Source organism: Arvicanthis niloticus, chromosome 11, assembly GCF_011762505.2.
Source record: "Arvicanthis niloticus isolate mArvNil1 chromosome 11, mArvNil1.pat.X, whole genome shotgun sequence".
NCBI lineage: Eukaryota > Metazoa > Chordata > Mammalia > Rodentia > Muridae > Arvicanthis > Arvicanthis niloticus.
This window is the reverse complement of record NC_047668.1, coordinates 13,857,629-13,875,000: the sequence shown is the minus strand read 5'-3', so window position 1 is coordinate 13,875,000 and position 17,372 is coordinate 13,857,629. Positions and strand designations below refer to the sequence as shown.

The following is a 17,372-nucleotide window of genomic DNA, read 5'->3' as shown; positions in this document are numbered from 1 at the left end:
CCCCATTCCCAGTCATTTGACACCATGTAGGGAATACTATGTTGGAAATGTGCAGCTGTTCAAGTCTCCGCCCTGCCCCCACTGGAAAGCCCCGCCCTCGAGGAGCAGGAGCAGTCAATTCTTTACAGGAAATGTTTCCAGTGAACAGCTCTCTCGTTAACCTAAGGGTGAAACACACTTCTCCCTTTTCCATAACTGTAGCAAGACTGTTTTCCCAATCAATCGAAGGCCAAATGCAGCGCTGGGGGTTGGTTTCTTAGCAGTGATAATCTCACCATGATGAGTCACTCTCTGAGGAGAAGAGCTCAGAACAAAGCAGAGAACATGGCAGTGGATGTTCACACTCTTCTCATGCGCAGTCTGCCTCAAAGCTTAAACTACAGCTCCCACACAGTGAAGGGGCTGCCTTTTGCTGTTGCTTGTTTTGTTTTGAGATAGGATCTCCTATAGCTCTGGCTGAACTTGAACTCATGATATAACCAAAGAATGACTTTAAACTCTGGATTTGCGCCGCCACAGCTGGTTTTGATCTCTGCTTTTCAATCTGATTACAGCTGATAAGTTGAGTGGATTTGCTGTGGTCATTTGTGACTGGCCAATGTGATATATTCATTGACTGAACATCAACATGTTTTATTATGTTGGTTTGTTTGTGTCCATGTTTGTGGGTATGCATGTGTCATGGCACATGTGTGGAAGTCAGAGGACAACTTGTGCAAGTCAGCCCTCGCCTTTATCATGTGGGTCCCAGGGGTCAAACTCAGGTCATGAGGCTTGAGGCAAGCACTCTTACCTGCTGAGCCTGTGTGTTGGCTGAACGTTTTTTATCTCATCTTAAGATTCTTTGGTAATTATGCTTTTTTGGAGGAGACGGGGGTTTTAATTCTTTGCCATTTCAACACACACAGAGACAAATATATACATATGTTGTTTGTACATATGTATGTGTGCATATGGGGCCAGGGGTCAAAATAAGGTGTTTTTTTCTCAATAGTGCTCCATCTCTTTTTTTTTTTTTTTTGGTTTTTCAAGACAGGGTTTCTCTGTGTAGCCCTGGCTGTCCTGGCACTCACTCTGTAGACCAGGCTGGCCTCAAACTCAGAAATCCACCTGCCTCTGCCTCCCAAGTGCTGGGATTAAAGGCGTGTGCCACTACCGCCCGGCGCTCAATCTCATTTTAAAAACAAACATTGTGTGTGTGTGAATGTGTGTGTGTGTGTGTGTGTGTACATATGTACCACAGTGCACAGAGTGGAGGGTAAAGAAAAAACCACTTCTGAGAATCTGGTTTCTCTTTCCACCGAGTGGGTCTTGGTGGCAGGGCCCTTATCTTACGAACAGTTTACTGACCCCTCTACTCTATTTTTTGAGTAGGATCTCTCCTTATTCAGCTGGAGTAGCTGGCCAGAAAGAAAGAAGAGAGTCCCCATCCTCCTGTGGTTCTAGAATTAGTATGAATATGCCATCCCAGGGAGAAATCACTCCTCACACTTGGAGATTAACAGGGAAAAGCCTTTATAGCACAGTGGGCATTCAGCTCTGGCTGATGGCCCAAGAGGAACGAGCCATGAATAGATTCTACCAGCCTACATACACTTTCGCTTATGCATTCCACAAACACTGGTTTTTTGTTTTTTAAATTCTGGCTCCAGATCACACTTTGAACAATTTAAACAGAGAGTAGAAACTGCTAGTCTAGCTGTTTAGGCAGATGGGAGACTTACACAGCACAGGTATTACATATTGTTAGGAAGATTTTAAGTACACAGTGTTGTTCTGTTTTGAATAGTTGTTTCCTGGAGTCATCTTGCCACATGGCAGAATTATGCTTCTCTCTCTTTCTTTTTCATTTTAAAAAATTATTTTATTTTTTATATGCATGGGTGTTTTGGTTGCATGTATGTTTATGTACCCATGCATGCCTATGCCCAGGGAGGTCAGAATGGAGCATATGATGGCTCTTTTCTTTTTAAAATTATTTTATTTTCTTTTGTGCATATGAGAGTTTTTCCTGTATGCGTGATTGTGCACCAGGTATATACCTGGTGCCCACAGTAAAACTGGGGCTACAGGAGGTTGTGAGCCACCCACCAGCACAGGAGGGTACTGGGAACTAAACCCAGGTACTCTGGAAGATCTGTTAGTGTTCCTAACTGCTGAGCCATCTCTCCAACCCTGGAAGTAGCTTTTCTTCTGGAAAGAACTGGGGGGTGGGAGGTGGGGGAGTTTTATGTCACGCCCGGACTTAATGATGGTTGCCACCCTGCTCTGCTCCCTTAAACTAAAAACGCAGGCAAATATTCTGATAGAGAAATGGGCCTAATTGTGGGCTGTAAGGCAGGGTTGTCTTCCTTGTCATGGGAATAAAGCTGGTCAGTACTTGAACAAACCTTTATATCCTGAGTGTCCCTTGCCTCTAAAGGCCTGGTTAGCTGGGTACTAAGCTTTGGGTGTTTGGAGGCAGCACTCCGTTAGGTAACTTCTACTTGTGTGACATAATGTCTCCTAAGCAAACACATTAGTAAATCATTTTTTGTTGTTGTTTTGATTTTTTGGAACAGGGTTTTTCTGTGTAGTTCTGGTTGTCCTGGAACTCACTTTATAGACCAGGCTGGCCTCAATTCTCAGAGATGTACCTGTCTCTACCTCACAAATGCTGGGATGAAACTCCTGTGCCTGGTGTCAAAAATTTTTTTAATTGTCTTTTTTTACGGTAATATTTTAAATTATGTGCGTAGGAAGTCTATCCTCTAGAGCTTAGGTAATTACAAGCTGCCGGCTCTGGTGCTAAGGACTGAACTCTGGTCCTGTGCAAGAGGATAAGTATATATTCTCAATCACTCCAGCCCCCTAGTTTTTAAATGGTACATAAATTTATTCTCTACAGCAAGCTTCCTGCGAGTGAGCGCCCATGTGTTGTTTCTGGAGTTGGCTAACTTAGTACTTCCATTTTGTCAAGGACACAGATTCTTTCCACTTGTTCCCTGACCATCCTGACGGAGTTGGCTTTACTCCCAGCTTGTCTCTTTGTGGGTCCCTTCTCTTCCTGATGGTTAGCCTTGAATTCCTGCCCCTGGCTCCCAGCTCCAGTGCCCACTCAGGTCTTCCTCAAAGGAGTCTTGCCTCTGGAGTGTTGAGGGCTGGGGTTTGGCACCTCACCTGCCCTCTGCTCTACCCCTCCTGCTTATCTGAGATGACTCCAGCTCTGCCCCTAGCTCTTCTAGCTCCATCTTGAGAATTAAGCCACTAGCATCCTGGGAGTAGGGCTTGTTGATGTCTCATTATCTGATCCCACGTTCCTTCCTTCCCTCTGGGAAGTCCTGCCCCCCCTCCCCCTTGACCTTCCTGGGACTGCAGCAGAATCTGCTGCTTTCCATTCGCAGATGCATCCCAGAGTTCAGACTTATTCACACAAGTGAATAGTCACCCATGTTGGGGACCCCCGTCACAACTCTGCTGGTAGCTCTTTCTTTTTTTCTTTTCTTTTCTTTCTTTTTTCTTTTTTTTTCAAGACAAGGTTTCTTTGTGTAGCTCTGGCTGTCCTGGAACTCACTCTGTAGACCAGGCTGGCCTCAAACTCAGAAATCTGCCTGCCTCTGCCTCCCGAGTGCTAGGATTAAAGGCGTGCGCCACCACTGCCCGGCTTCTTTTCTTTTTTCTTTTTAAAAATCTTTTCTTTTGTGTATTTGACAGTTTTCCCTGTATGTGTGATTGTGCACCAGGTATACACCTGGTGCCCACAGAAGCTAAAAGAGGCCATAGATGGGTTCCAAACCACTATGTGGGTGCTGGGACTTGAACTTAGGTCCTCTGGAAGAGCAGCCAGCGATGGTCTTCACCACTCTTTTTTGCAGATGACTTACTTATTAACTTTCTTTGTTTGAAGCTTTTTTCTTTCTTTCTTTTTTTTTTTTTTTTTTTTTTTCTTTTCCATGTACTCCTTGATGTCCTGGAAGTTGCTCTGTAGCCCAGGCCATTTTTGGGGTGTGTGTGTGTTGGGTTTCTCTGTATAACAGAGACCTGGCTGTCCTGGACTTGTTTTGTACACCAGGCTGGCCTCCTAAGGGTTGGGATTAAAGCAGGCTATCTTTCTTTCTTTCTTTCTTTCTTTTTTCTTTTTTTTTTTCCTGAGACAGGGTTTCTCTGTGTAGCCCTGGTTGTCCTGGAACTCACTCTGTAGACCAGGCTGGCCTCGAACTCAGAAATCTGTCTGCCTCTGCCTCCCAAGTGCTGGGATTAAAGGCATGTGCCATCACTGCCAGGCTTATTCATTTGTTTTTAGACAGGGTCTCATGTACATATATAGTAGGCATGGGCTTGAGGCTGGGGGGGAGGAGAAAGAGTGTCCTACTGAATGTTCTATTGCTCCCTGGAGACAGACTCTCTCACTGACTTGTAGCTAGGCCAGAGGCTAGCGACTCTGTGATCTTCCCTCTGCTCTCCATGGCACTGGCATTTTTTCATTGGTTCCAGGTTCTGGGGATTAAGTAGCAAGTGAACACTCTCACCCACTGAGCTAGCATCCCACTTCTCTGTTTCAGATTTTTAGATGGATTACAGGTTATAAGCCACCACACCCGACTTACCATTGTTATATATTTGTAACATTTCAAAATGAATAGTTCCAGAAAGGCTGTGGCAGAGAACTCCTGAGGACTGTGTGTGTGCACACATTCATTCTTAGGTGAGCACAGCGTATGTGTCTTCTATTTAGAAACTATAGAGGTGTAACCATCCAAGGCAGCTAATGAGATCACTGTTTGAAAGCCCCACCAACAGTTTGATAGAAGCCCTCCTACTCCTTGTCACTGGAGTTGTATTTTAAATGTGTCTGTTTGGCATCTGTGACGGTTTGTATATACTTGTCCCAGGAAGTGGCACTATTAGCAGGTGTGGCCTTGTTGGAGTAGATGTGTCACCATGGGTTTGGGCTTTAAGACCCTTGTCCTAGCTGCCTGGAAGCCAGTCTTCTCCTTGTGGCCTTCAGTTCAAGATGTAGAACTCTCAATTCCTCCTGCACCATGTCTGCCTGGATGCTGCTATGTTCCCATCTTGATGATAAGGGACTGAACCTTTGAACCTGTAAGCCAGCCCCAATTAAATGTTGTCCTTTATAAGAGTTGCCTTGGTCTTGGTGTCTGTTCACGGCAGTAAAGCCCTAACTAAGACAGCATCTTAGCTAACAAGAATAGGCTCTCAGGGAAGACTGTCAATATTTTCATGTGGCAAGGAAGGCCACAGTCATTTCTATCTTTCCACATTGGATGCTGACGCCTCTTTGTGGAATGACTTCATCTAGGCAAATGTCACAGCCTTAGTTAGGGTTTCTATTGTTGTGAAGAGACATCATAACCAAGGGACAACATTTAATTGAGGCTGACTTACAAGTTCAGAGGTTTAGTCCATTAATATCATTGCAGGAAGCACAGCAGCATCCAGGCAGACATGGAGGTGAGAGTCCTGCATCTTGATCTGACTGCAGCCAGGAGAAATTGACTCTTCTGCATCGGGTGGAGCTTTGAAGCCCACCCCTACTAGTGATGCACTTTGGGGACCATACCTAGCCATAGCATATTGCAAAACACATTTAGTCCACCTTCAGAAGTCTCCATGGTCTATGGCAGTCTCAACAATGTTCAAAGTCCAAAGTTCAAAATCTCCTCTGGGATTTATCCAATCACTTAGCTGTAATCCCCTATAAAATCAAAATAAAAAAGAAGATTGTATACCTCCATCATCACAGGATATATATTACCATTCCAAATGTCATAGTGAGGGAATACTGGACCAAAGAAAAACCAAAAACTCGCTTGGCAAACTCCAAACTCAGCATCTCCATGTCTGATGTCAGTGCTCTTCAGATCTCCAACTCCTTTCATCTTTGTTGACTGCAACACACTTCTTTCTCTTTTGCTGCTTCCACTCCCTGTTAGCAGCTTCCTTAGCAGGTATCCCAAAGCTCTGATATCTCAAACATTTTGAGGTATCCAAGGCAACTTCCACTTTACAGCGTCTTGTTCCAATATCTGAGGTCCACACATGATCTTCTGGACTCCTCCAAAGGGCTTGAGTCACTTCTCCAGCTCTGCCCTCTGTAGCACTCTAGGCTCTGGTTGACTCTTCATGGTGCCTCTCATAGGCTCCCTTCATGGTGCCAAGCCTAACTTCTTTGCACGACCCCTTCAGTCCTCCTCTATTAACTGCAGCTGAGGCTACACCTTCACTAATAATCTTTCCTGACCTCTCACAGCACCAAGCTGCTCTCTGTGACCCCTTCATGTCTTCAAAACCACCTGGGTGACTCTTACACACTACCAGGTCTTGCTATTAGCATGGAGTACAACCTTGGTCACCTCTGGAATATAGCTTCTTGGTGCTCTCAGAAAACATTTTCCAGAAGATTTTACCTCAGTGATGCTGGTCTCCTCCTCCTCTTCCTCCTCTCCTCCTCCTCTTCCTCCTCCTCCTCCTCTTCCTCCTCTTCTTCTTCCTCTTCTTCCTCCTCCTCCTCCTTCTTCTTCTTCGAGACAGGGTTTCTCTGTGTAGTCCTGGCTGTCCTGGAACTCACTCTGTAGACCAGGCTGGCCTGGAACTCAGAAACCCTCCTGCCTCTGCCTCCTAAGTGCTGGGATTAAAGGAGTGCGCCACCACCACCCGGCTTAAACTACTATCCTTAAACTCAGAGACCTGCATGCCTCTGTCTGCCGAGTTCTGGAATTAAAGGCATATACCACCGCACCTAGACCTAAGCTTTGCTGTACTTGGAGCTTGCTTTGTATCCGACTGCCCTTGAACTCAGAGATCTGCTTGCCTCTCTCTTCTGGGATTAAAGGCATTTACCACCATGCATAAAAGCCTAAGCTTTTCACAGTTACTATGCCTCAAGATCCAGATTGAAAGCCTGTGTCTTCCAGCCACAAGATCTGGATCACAGGTGTGCCCTCCATTTCTAGACTGTAGTTCATTCCAGATTAAAAGTCCAAATGAAAACAATAACCAGCTCTTAATGATGCTGAACATAATATAACTCTCCCCTGTTCAACTACAAACACATAAACAATAACTTAGCTGGGTGGGATCTTGCCCTAAGGTCACTAGTCCCCTAATCTGTTTATCTTCTTGAACACAGGATGTAGCTCCATTTTACTTTCTGGTGCCCCTTGATTACTTGAACCATACATTTTGTATTTTTCCTTTCTAAGCTTGATCATGAGAGTAAACCAGAAGACAGCATCTATGCTAAGCTTTTTTGAGATTCCCTTTGTCAATGCAATTAATCTGATTCTCTTCACTTTAGCCTCAGCCTCAGGCAGACTCTTCAGACAAGGGCAAAAAGCAGCAAAAATATTAATTACAATAATAGTCTCTAGGCCATATACTAAAATTCTTCTCTAAAACCTCCTAAGCTAGGCTCCACAGTTCAAATCACCCTCAGCACCAATGTCTTCCATATTCCTACTAGGATGGTCCATTAAGCCCAACTTAAAGCATTCCAGTGCTTTCCAAAGTCCCCAAATCCACATTCCTCCAAACAAAACCATGGCTAGGCCTATACCCCAGTCCCCGGTACCAACTTTCCTCTTAGTTAGGGCTTCCCACTGCTAGGAAGAGACACCATGACCAAAGCAACTCTTATAAGGGACAACATTTAATTGGGGCTGGCTTACAGGTTCAGAGGTTGAATCCATTATCATCATCGCAGGAAGCATGGCAGCATGCAGGCAGACATGATGCTAGAGGAGCCTAAAGTTCTTGATCTGAAGGCAGTCAGAAGAGACTATCTTCTAGGCAGTTAGGAGAAGGGTCTCCAAGCCCACCCCAACAGTGACAGACAAGATCACGCCACTCCAGCAAGGCTACATCTCCTAATAGGGACACTCTCTGGACCAATCATATTCAAACCTCCACACAGGGTTTCTTTGTGTAACCCTGGCTATCTTGGAACTCACTCTGTAGATTAAGCTGGCTTTGAACTCAAAGGTTCACCTGCTTCTGTCTCATGAATGTTGGGATTAAAGGTGTGTCCCACCATTGCCCAGCTAAGCCTTGGACTTTTAAAAAAAAGATTCCTTGATTATTCCCTGATTAGGAGTAAAATAAATAGCCAGAGATTGAGATGGAATATTCTACTATAAGATCTAGAAACCCATGACAACCTATAGTCTCTTCAGTTTACCTGGAAGTTTATTAATTTGATAACCTTTCACTTGGATGGTTTTGTGTGCCAGGAACCATTTCAGATGTAAGAGTTCAAATTTTTAGAGGTGCTAAAAAGAGTCTGAAGCATAAGAAATGTTAGGAGGGAAGTAAAAAGGAAAACTACTCGGAGATATTCAGAGGAGTAAGTTGCAAGAAACAGTAATTGGAGTCTTCTCTTCACTCGCCAGGTCCCTTAGAGTACTGGTTACTCTTTCTTCCTTCAGGAATTGAGAATACGCATTGAGAACACTTTAGAGCTATCTGACACTGAAACATGGAACCAGTGGATCTGTGTGGTGAACAGAGTTGTTTCCCAGCTCTCGGGGTGGGTGATGTATAGTCGAAGCTAGGACCTAATCACGTGGAGTGATACCCTGTTGTCAGTCTATTTGTTTAGTCTGAGTCAGGGTCTTAGGTAGCCCAAATTAGTTTCTAATTAGCTGCTGAAGATGACCTTGAACTTCTGACATTACTGAAGCTACCTCCCAAGTGCTAGAATACAGGCATGCTCCACCATACCCAGTCCCGAATGCCAGGCAAGCACTCTACCCACTGAGCTACATTCTCAGCTCTTATTTTGATTATTTTGGATCTCATATAGCTGAGGCTAGACTCCACCTTGCTATGTAGTAGAGGATGAACCTGAGGTCTGACTTTGATTGTCTCTACCTCTCATGTGCTGGAATAACAAGCTCTTCCTGTTGTTAGTTTATGACACACTGGAGAACAAAGACACTCCACTTCATGGATGTCTGGAAGGTACTATCCCCTGGGTGTGGTGTTTCAGTCACTCGAAGGCCTGGTAGATACTAGGCCATCACTACCACTGAGCTACATCCTTAGCCCCTATTTCTTGTTCAGCCTTTGAAGCCATTTGAGTTAGCATCTACAGGAAAGCCTATTGACCTTAGAGCCAAATTTAGACTCCATTCTATCCTCATGTCTAACATGTCTGCAGTGTCTGTGTTCCTGAGTTGGCAGAAGCTTAGCATGTGTGTTGTGCCCCTGTGACAATTCTGCCTTTGAGACTTCTGTTCTAACCCTTCTGGCCCATCTCTCCCTTGCTGTCCTCATGTGTGTTTTGCTAGGTGTCTCACTGATGCTCCATGACTTCAGCTCTATGCTGTCATTTTCAAATGTCTCTTTTCAGGGTTACTAATGTGCTGAGCACATTTACAAGAGAAATCAGTTTACAAGAAGAAGGTGGGTGGGGCCATTCTTCTCACACAGTTACCTTCAAGGGTGTCAGGGTGGCTCATGTCTGCAATTTCAGGATGTAAGAAGTTGAGGACTGCTACAGGCAGGTCTAGCCTGTGTTGCAAAACCCTGTCTTGAAAAAAGTTACTTTAAAAATTATGTGTTTATCCCCCAAATTCATGTGTGTGTGAACCCATTGTGCAAACCAGACTGGCCTTGTGGCAGGCACTCTTGCCTCATCTTGAGCTGAGCTTAAAGGCATATGTCACCATGATTATCCAGAAACAATTCTTAAATATTTACTTTTATTTTATGTGTATGAGTCTTTGCCCACATTATATAATCTAGAAGAGGGTGCTGGATCCCTTGGAGCTAGACTTACAGATGGTTGTGAGCCTCCATGTGGATGCTGGGAATTGAACCCAGGTCCTCTGCAAGAGCAGCATGGGCTCTTAACTGGTGAACTGTCTCTCCAGCCCCTAGAAACTGTTCTTATACCAAATAAAATTTTATGGAAATATTGATACATGGGACAAAATAAAAGCATGAGTAAAGCACCCACTGTGCATGCATTTAGCCTGGGACTTCTTAGGCTATCCTATATACCACAGGGTTTCTCAACGTGGAATAGGCAACTCCCAGATGTGGTCCTGCTTTGGCCTCATTCCTTCTGCAGAGTGTCTTAATAGAAGGATTTCTGTCCTTTTCTATTACTGAAAAGCTGTATTAGTGTTATTTGCTTGTGTGTGTGTGTGTGCTGTGTATATTGCGTGTAGGGAGAACTTTCCATAGTCAGTTCTCTCCTTCCCTGCTGTGGATTCTAGGGACTGAGCGCAGTTGTCAGCCTTGGTGGTGGGTACTATCCTATCACCTGCTGAGCCAGTCTCACTAGCCTGGCCCCTTTAGTCTTGATTCCGAGTAGGTCTGCTCAGTGTAGAGCAGGACTATCAGACATTTACCTCACGCACCCTGTGTTCAGAGTGATCACCCAAGTTTGTATGTTCTAAGCACAGTTTAAAATTCATTCTGGCAACGTTTTTGTTGGATCTTTTTTCTTCCCATGAGCTGGTCAATTGCTTGTCATTGAGCACTTACTAGTTCACAGATCTAGTTTGTCTCTATGGTTGGAGTATAAAAGTTTGAGAAGTTTCTTGGGGTAGCCTGGAGTGTTCGACAAATAGACACTCAATGAATACTTCCTGATGACTGGAAGGCCTTCAGAAAAGTGAATTTACCAAAAAAGGCAGATTAATAACTTGTATTATGATGGGAAAAAAGAGGAACACCTGAATTCTAGACACTCTCAAAAGTGAGTGAAAGGAACTAAGAAATTATGCTTAAATAGCTTCTATTTGCTAGTAGGAGTTTGTTTGTTTATCTGTTTGAGACAGGGCCTCACTGTATATCCCTGGCTGGCCTGGAACTCATGATATATGTAGACAAGGCTTGCCCGGAATTCACAGAGATCAATCAGCCTCCCCAGTTCTGGGATTAAACATATGCATCACTATGTCTGGCTTAATGGGGGTTTATTTGTTTTTGTTTTTAAAGATTTATTTATTTTATGTATGTGAGCACACTGTCACTCTCTTCAGACACACCAGAAGAGGGCACTGGATCTCATTATACATGGATGTGAGCCACCATGTGGTTGCTGGGAATTGAACTCAGGACCTCTGGAAGAACAGTCAGTGCTCTTAACCACTGAGCCATCTCTCCAGCCTGGAGCTTTAAATCTTTCTTTAATTGAAAGTGGTTGTTCAGATAACCCGAGAATTCTGGGTTTATTTATCACCAGTGAAGAGTAAGGCGCATTTTCTCTAGTAAGCATATTATATAAACAGATGATAAAGGACAATGAAAATTTAAGTCCTCATATTTATCCTTTTCAGATTTATTCTATGTTTATTTATGTATATGTGTGTGTCTGTCTCTTGCAGAGAACTTGAGTTTGGTTCTTAGCTGATACGTCAGGCAGCTCACAAGAGGCTGTAACTCCAGCACCAGAGAATCTGATGATGTCTTTGTCTGTTCTCTGTGGGCATCAACACATATGTGGCATATACTTACACTGACACACAAAAATAAACTACAAAAAGATTAAGAAGCTTTAAAAAATCCAATATTCCATGAATATATTTTAAAACTATATAAGTACCAGGCTGTCTTGGGGTTTCTATTGCTGTGAAGAGATACCATGACCACAGGAACTTTTTTTTTTTTTTTAAAGTGGTTTCTTTATTTTTATGTGCATTGGTGTTTTGCTTACATATATGTGTCAAATCCTCTGGAACTGGAGTTATAGATAGTTGTAAGCTGCCATGTGGGTGCTGGGACTTGAACTTGGGTCCTCTGGAAAAGCAGCCAGTACTCTTAATGGATGAGACATCTCTCCAGTCCCGACCAAGGCAACTTTTTTTTTTTAAAGATTTATTTATTTTATTGTATGTGAGAACACTGTAGCTGTTTTCAGACATACCAGAAGAGGGCATCAGATCCCATTACAGATGGCACCATGTGGTTGCTAGGAATTGAACTCAGGACCTCTGGAAGAGCAGTCAGTGCTCTTAACCACTGAGCCATCTCTCCAGTCCCCACGAGGCAACTCTTATAAAGGAAAACATTTAACTGGGAATAGCTTATAGTTCCAGAGGTTGAATCCATTATCATCATGGTGGCACTCATGCAGACAGGCTGCTGGAGTAGCTGAACATTCTACATCTTGATCTAAAGGCAACAGAAGCAACCATGTGTCACGTAGGAATTTTCAATAGGGCATAGCTTGAGCATATGAGACCTGCCTCCACAGTAACACATTTCTTCCAACAAAGCCACACCCATTCCAGCAAGGACACATCTCCTTGTTGTGCTACTCCTTGTGGGCCAAGTATTCAAACATATGAGACTATGGGGGCCTTACCTACTCAAAGCACCACACAGATCAATAGTCTTTTTTCCCCATCTTGTAGGGAGAGAGTCTCATTATGTAGCCTTGCTTGACTTGGAAATGGCTATGTAGATCGTCTTGCCTTGAACTCACAGAGATGCTCCTGCCTCTGTCTCCCCTCCCCTGATAGAATTAAAGGGAATCCACATACCTAATCGTGTGCGTGTGCGTGTGTATTTTGTTAGTTTGATGTTAGTTTTTGTTTCCCTGAGACAGGGTTTCTCTCAGTAGCTTTGGCTGTCCTGGAACTCACTTTGTAGACTAGGCTGGCCTCAAACTCAGAGATCTGCCTACTTCTGCCTCCTGAGGCATTCACAACCACCACCTGGGTGATTCACACACACACACACACACACACACACACACACACACACACACACACACACACACACACACTTTTGGGGCTGGAGAGGTGGCTCAGCAGTTTAAGAGCACAGCTGCTCTTCCAGAGGACGCAGGTTTAACTCCCAGCACCCACATGGTAGCTCACAGTGATCTGTAACTCTAATCCCAGAGATTTGACTCCCTGTTCTGAGCCCCACAGGCTTTGCATGAGTATGACACACAGACACACATGCAGACAAAACATACACATAAAGTAAAAATAAAACATAAAAATATTTACTCTTGGGTTAGAGAGATGGCCTAGCAGTTAAGATCACTGGTTCCTCTTCTGGAGTACCCAGGTTCAATTCCAAGCAACCACACAGCAGCTAACAACTACATGTAATCCCAATTCCAATACTCTTTTCTGTACATGCAGACTAAACATCCACACTGATAAAATAATTAAATATTTTTTAACTTTTACTTTTATTATTTTTATAAATTGTGTGTGTGAGTGTAGGTGCATGAAGAAGAAGCAGTGAGCTGCCTGATGCGGGTGCCGGGGATGGACAGCATTACATGCTCTTAGTGATTTAGCCCTCTCTGCAGTCCCCAAATTCACCATTACTTTGAAAGGTATAGATCTGGTCAGGCATGGTAATGCAGGCTTGTAACTCTAGAACTGAGGGAGGGAAGTTGAGCAGGAGGATCTTGAGTTCAAGTCAATGTGGGCTACATAGCAAGACATTGTTAAGGGGCAGGGCAGGGGAAGGAGGAGGAGGAAGAAGAAAAAATAACATTAACATTGGTGGCCAACAGAAACCATTTAGCAGTTAAAGGCACTTGCTGTCAAACCTGCCCACCTTAGTTCAACCTCGGTATCCAATAGTGGAAGAATATAACTGACTTCCACACATTGCTCTTTAAATGCATGCTAGGGCATGAGTTCACCACCCAGCCCCAATAAATAAATAAAATGTAATAAAAAATAAACTAAAGGTGCAAACTTTGGAGCTGAGAAGATGGCTCTGTGGCTAGAGCTGGCTGTGAGAGCATGAAGAACTGAGTTCTGATCCCATCACCCATGTACCCTTGGCATAGGGCCGTGCAGTGGTGGTGCATATTTTAATCCCAGCCATCGGGAGGCAGAGGCAGGCAGATCTGAGAGTTTAAAGGCAGCCTGTTCTACAAAGCAAGTTCCAGGACAGCCAGAGCTGTTACACAGACAAAACCTGTCTCAACACACACACACACACACACACACACACACACACACACACACACACACATTTTTGGCATAGAGGTACACACATATCTCCAGCTTTGGAGCTCCTGGTGATGGTGGTGAAGACAGGCAATTCTAGGGGCCTGCTGGCTAGCCAGCCTAGGTAAAATGGTTCAGTGAGAGACCCTGCCTCAAAAAATAAAGTGGAGAAGAAGCTAGAGAAATGGCTCAGTGAGTAGGGGCAAAATACCCATAATCATAAATTTCTAAATAAATAAATAAATAAATAAGGAAGGTAGAGAGCTGGATGTGGTGGCACACATATTTAATCCTAGCACTCTTAAGGTAGAGGAAGGAATATCTCTGTGAGTTCAAGTCTAGCCTGGTCTACGTAAGAAGTTCCAGGCCAGCCAGGACTACAATAATAAGATCCTGTCTCAAAACAGGAACAACAACAATAATATATAAGGCAGAAAGTCACAGAAGAGGACTTGATCTCTGGCTTCCACATGCACCCCTACAGGTCACTACAACTGCACTCAGCATACATGCACACACACACACACACACACACACACACACACACACACACACACAGAGTTGTAGGAAATGAAGGAAGTCCTGAGTGAATCTGCTCTGTTGACATGTGCACAGCCGCATCAAGGACCCCTACGTCTTGTCTCAGACCTATGGGAACAGCAAATCCTTTACCAGCTCAGGCTCAGGGTACTGGCAAAGCCCTGGGCAAAGAAAGAATATTGAATGTACAGAAAGTCTCAACTACACCAACCACACCAACCACAGCCTTCCCCTGGATGACTTCATCCTGAGACTCCTCCCTTATGTAAACTGCCCACTGAAACTGGCTAAACGTGCCTCTTTATTCAGCTGTATGCAATAAACCATCATACCTCAATTCAGATGTATAGAATAAATGTGCTGAATTTCCAGGCTGTGGTGGTGAGTGTGGCTCCATCACAGGGTACGGCCAACACAATCTCAGCCTTTTCGTTGGTGTTGTAATTCTTCATTTCCTCAACACCCCAGTTAGGTCAGTCCCTAAGTGGTACAGAATACAGCAATCAATAAGAGATTTAACTTCTCCTATCCTTCCATTTAATTAAATTTAAAAAGAGCTGTCATGTCTCCTACCCATTACCTCTCAAGGCACCTGCCCTAGATGCACTTTTCATTGCCCCCACCAGGCCTCCAGGGGTTCCTTCTTTTTCTTAAATTGAAAATAGATTCCCCCCCTACCCAAGGCCAGCCTGGTCTACCAAGTGAGTCCAGGACAGCCAGGGTTATTGTAGAAAAACCCTATCTTGAAAGCCCCCCACCCCAAAATCAGAAAATATATTCTGATTATGGTTTTCTCTTCCCCAAATCCTCCCAGATCCTGCCCCACTGACCCAAATCCACATTCTTTCTTGCCTTCTTTCATTAGAAAACAACGGGCATCTAAAAAAGAAAAAAGTTATAATAAAATAAGAGAAAAATAAGCAAACCTGAATAGGACAAAACAAACAAGCAGAAAAAAAGCCAAAAAAGAAAGAAAGAAAAAGAAAAAAGAAAAAAAAAAGTAACACACATAGGCACAGAGACACTTGTTGGTAAACACAGACATTCCATAAAAACACAAAATTGGAAACCATGATATATAAGCAAAAGACATTTAGGGTAAGAAAAGAAGAAAAGAAAATGCTCAAACCATTATGAGACCGAAAACCAACCAACCAAACAAGACCAAAAACCACAACCAAAACCTTTCAAAAATACCATTGAGTTTGTTTTGTGTTTGGCAGCGACTGTTGGGCATGGGTCCTGCCCTTGCCGGCTGCTTGCTGTCAAAATGGGCAAGTTTATGATTCCCAGGAAAGTGGTGCTGGTCCTGGCTGGACACTACCCCGGACGCAAAGCTGTCATAATTGAAGAACATTGATGATGGTACCTCGGACCACACTTACAGCCATGCCCTGGTGGCTGGGATTGACCTCTATTCCTGAAAAGTGACAGCTGCCATGGGCAAGAAGAAAACCACCAAGTGATCCAAGATCAAGTCCCATGGGAAAGTTTATAGCCACAACCACCTCATGCCCACAGGGCACTCTGCGGATGTCCCCTGGACAAAACTGTTGTCAACAAGGATGTGTTCAGAGACCCAGCTTTGAAAAGCAAGTCCAGGAGGGAGGCCAAGGTCAATGATACAAGACGCGGAAAAACAAGTGATTTTTCCAGAAGCTTTGCTCACACACACACACACACACACACACACACACACACACACACACACACAGAGAGAGAGAGAGAGAGAGAGAGAGAGAGAGAGAGAGAGAGAGAGAGAGAGAGAGAAGTTTGTATTCTCAGTGAGACTCCATTGGATAACACTAATTGGCAATATTTCCTGGATTGGGATGTGGCCTTTGTCCACCTCCGCTCTCAGCACTGGGACCCTCCCTGTGCATGCTGCCACAGTCCCTGTGAGGGTTTGTATGTGCAATGGTCCTGCTGCCACAGTCCCTGTGAGGGTTTATATGTGCAATGGTCCTGCTGCCACAGTCCCTGTGAGGGTTTATATGTGCAATGGTCCTGCTGCCACAGTCCCTGTGAGGGTTTATATGTGCAATGGTCCTGCTGCCACACAGTCCCTGTGAGGGTTTATATGTGCAATGGTCCTGTTTCCTCAATGTCCTCTGTCCCCTCTATTTTCTTTTTTCTTCCTTCTACACACTCTCATTACAGCATCAGTCAGAGGTGCATTTCAGAAAGAGCAGCTGCTCTGCCTTGACAGTGACAGGAAGAGTTGTTCTTCAGCTACTGCAGGTCTCACATTTGACCTTGTGACATGGTAGCCTCAAGGACCTGGCTCATACCACCTCTCCCAACGTATCAAAGGGCTTCACACTAACTCCACTGGCTGTGCTGTTTGGCAGGGGCTGTGGACAGCTTTCCCTTCTCTAAAACATATCATCCTTTAGGGTCCAGCTGAAGTACTCCTCCTGTGAGACCTTCTCAAACTCACCCTAACCCCAAAGTTACCCACTCCTCCTGCTAATTCTTGTAGTCTATCATTGCACTAGCATAGCATATCAAGAAAAGGGATGCATATAAACAATTTAGAGTGTTTGAGAATAAAAAAGACATGCATGTTTGTTGAATGAAACTGACTTTGATGTACTGATCTGAGTAATTGGGAAGCAGAGATGGGATGCTTCCAGAGTGATTCACAGCTGCAGGGTGATCAAGTTTCTCCACAGTAAACATAAATCTTACATTGCTATAATCCTGGGGATTACCAGACTCTCTTGGAACAGCACACAAAAACCAAACACTCTCTTATGCTAAATGAAAGCTAAGGAGATACTATTAGGCCTGCAGGATATGAGACAAATTAATAAAAATTACTTTTCTATCATTTGTAGAGTACATCTACTGAATGCAAAACACAGACATCCTGTTTCATCTTCACTCTTTCAGCAA

General features: G+C 44.1%; 1 pseudogene; it reads left to right on the top strand.

The window, feature by feature from the left end:
• The first annotated feature begins 15,744 nt into the window (after nucleotides 1-15,744).
• On the top strand, nucleotides 15,745-16,881 carry LOC117717345 (large ribosomal subunit protein eL27 pseudogene; annotated as a pseudogene).
• The last annotated feature ends 491 nt before the right edge of the window (nucleotides 16,882-17,372 follow it).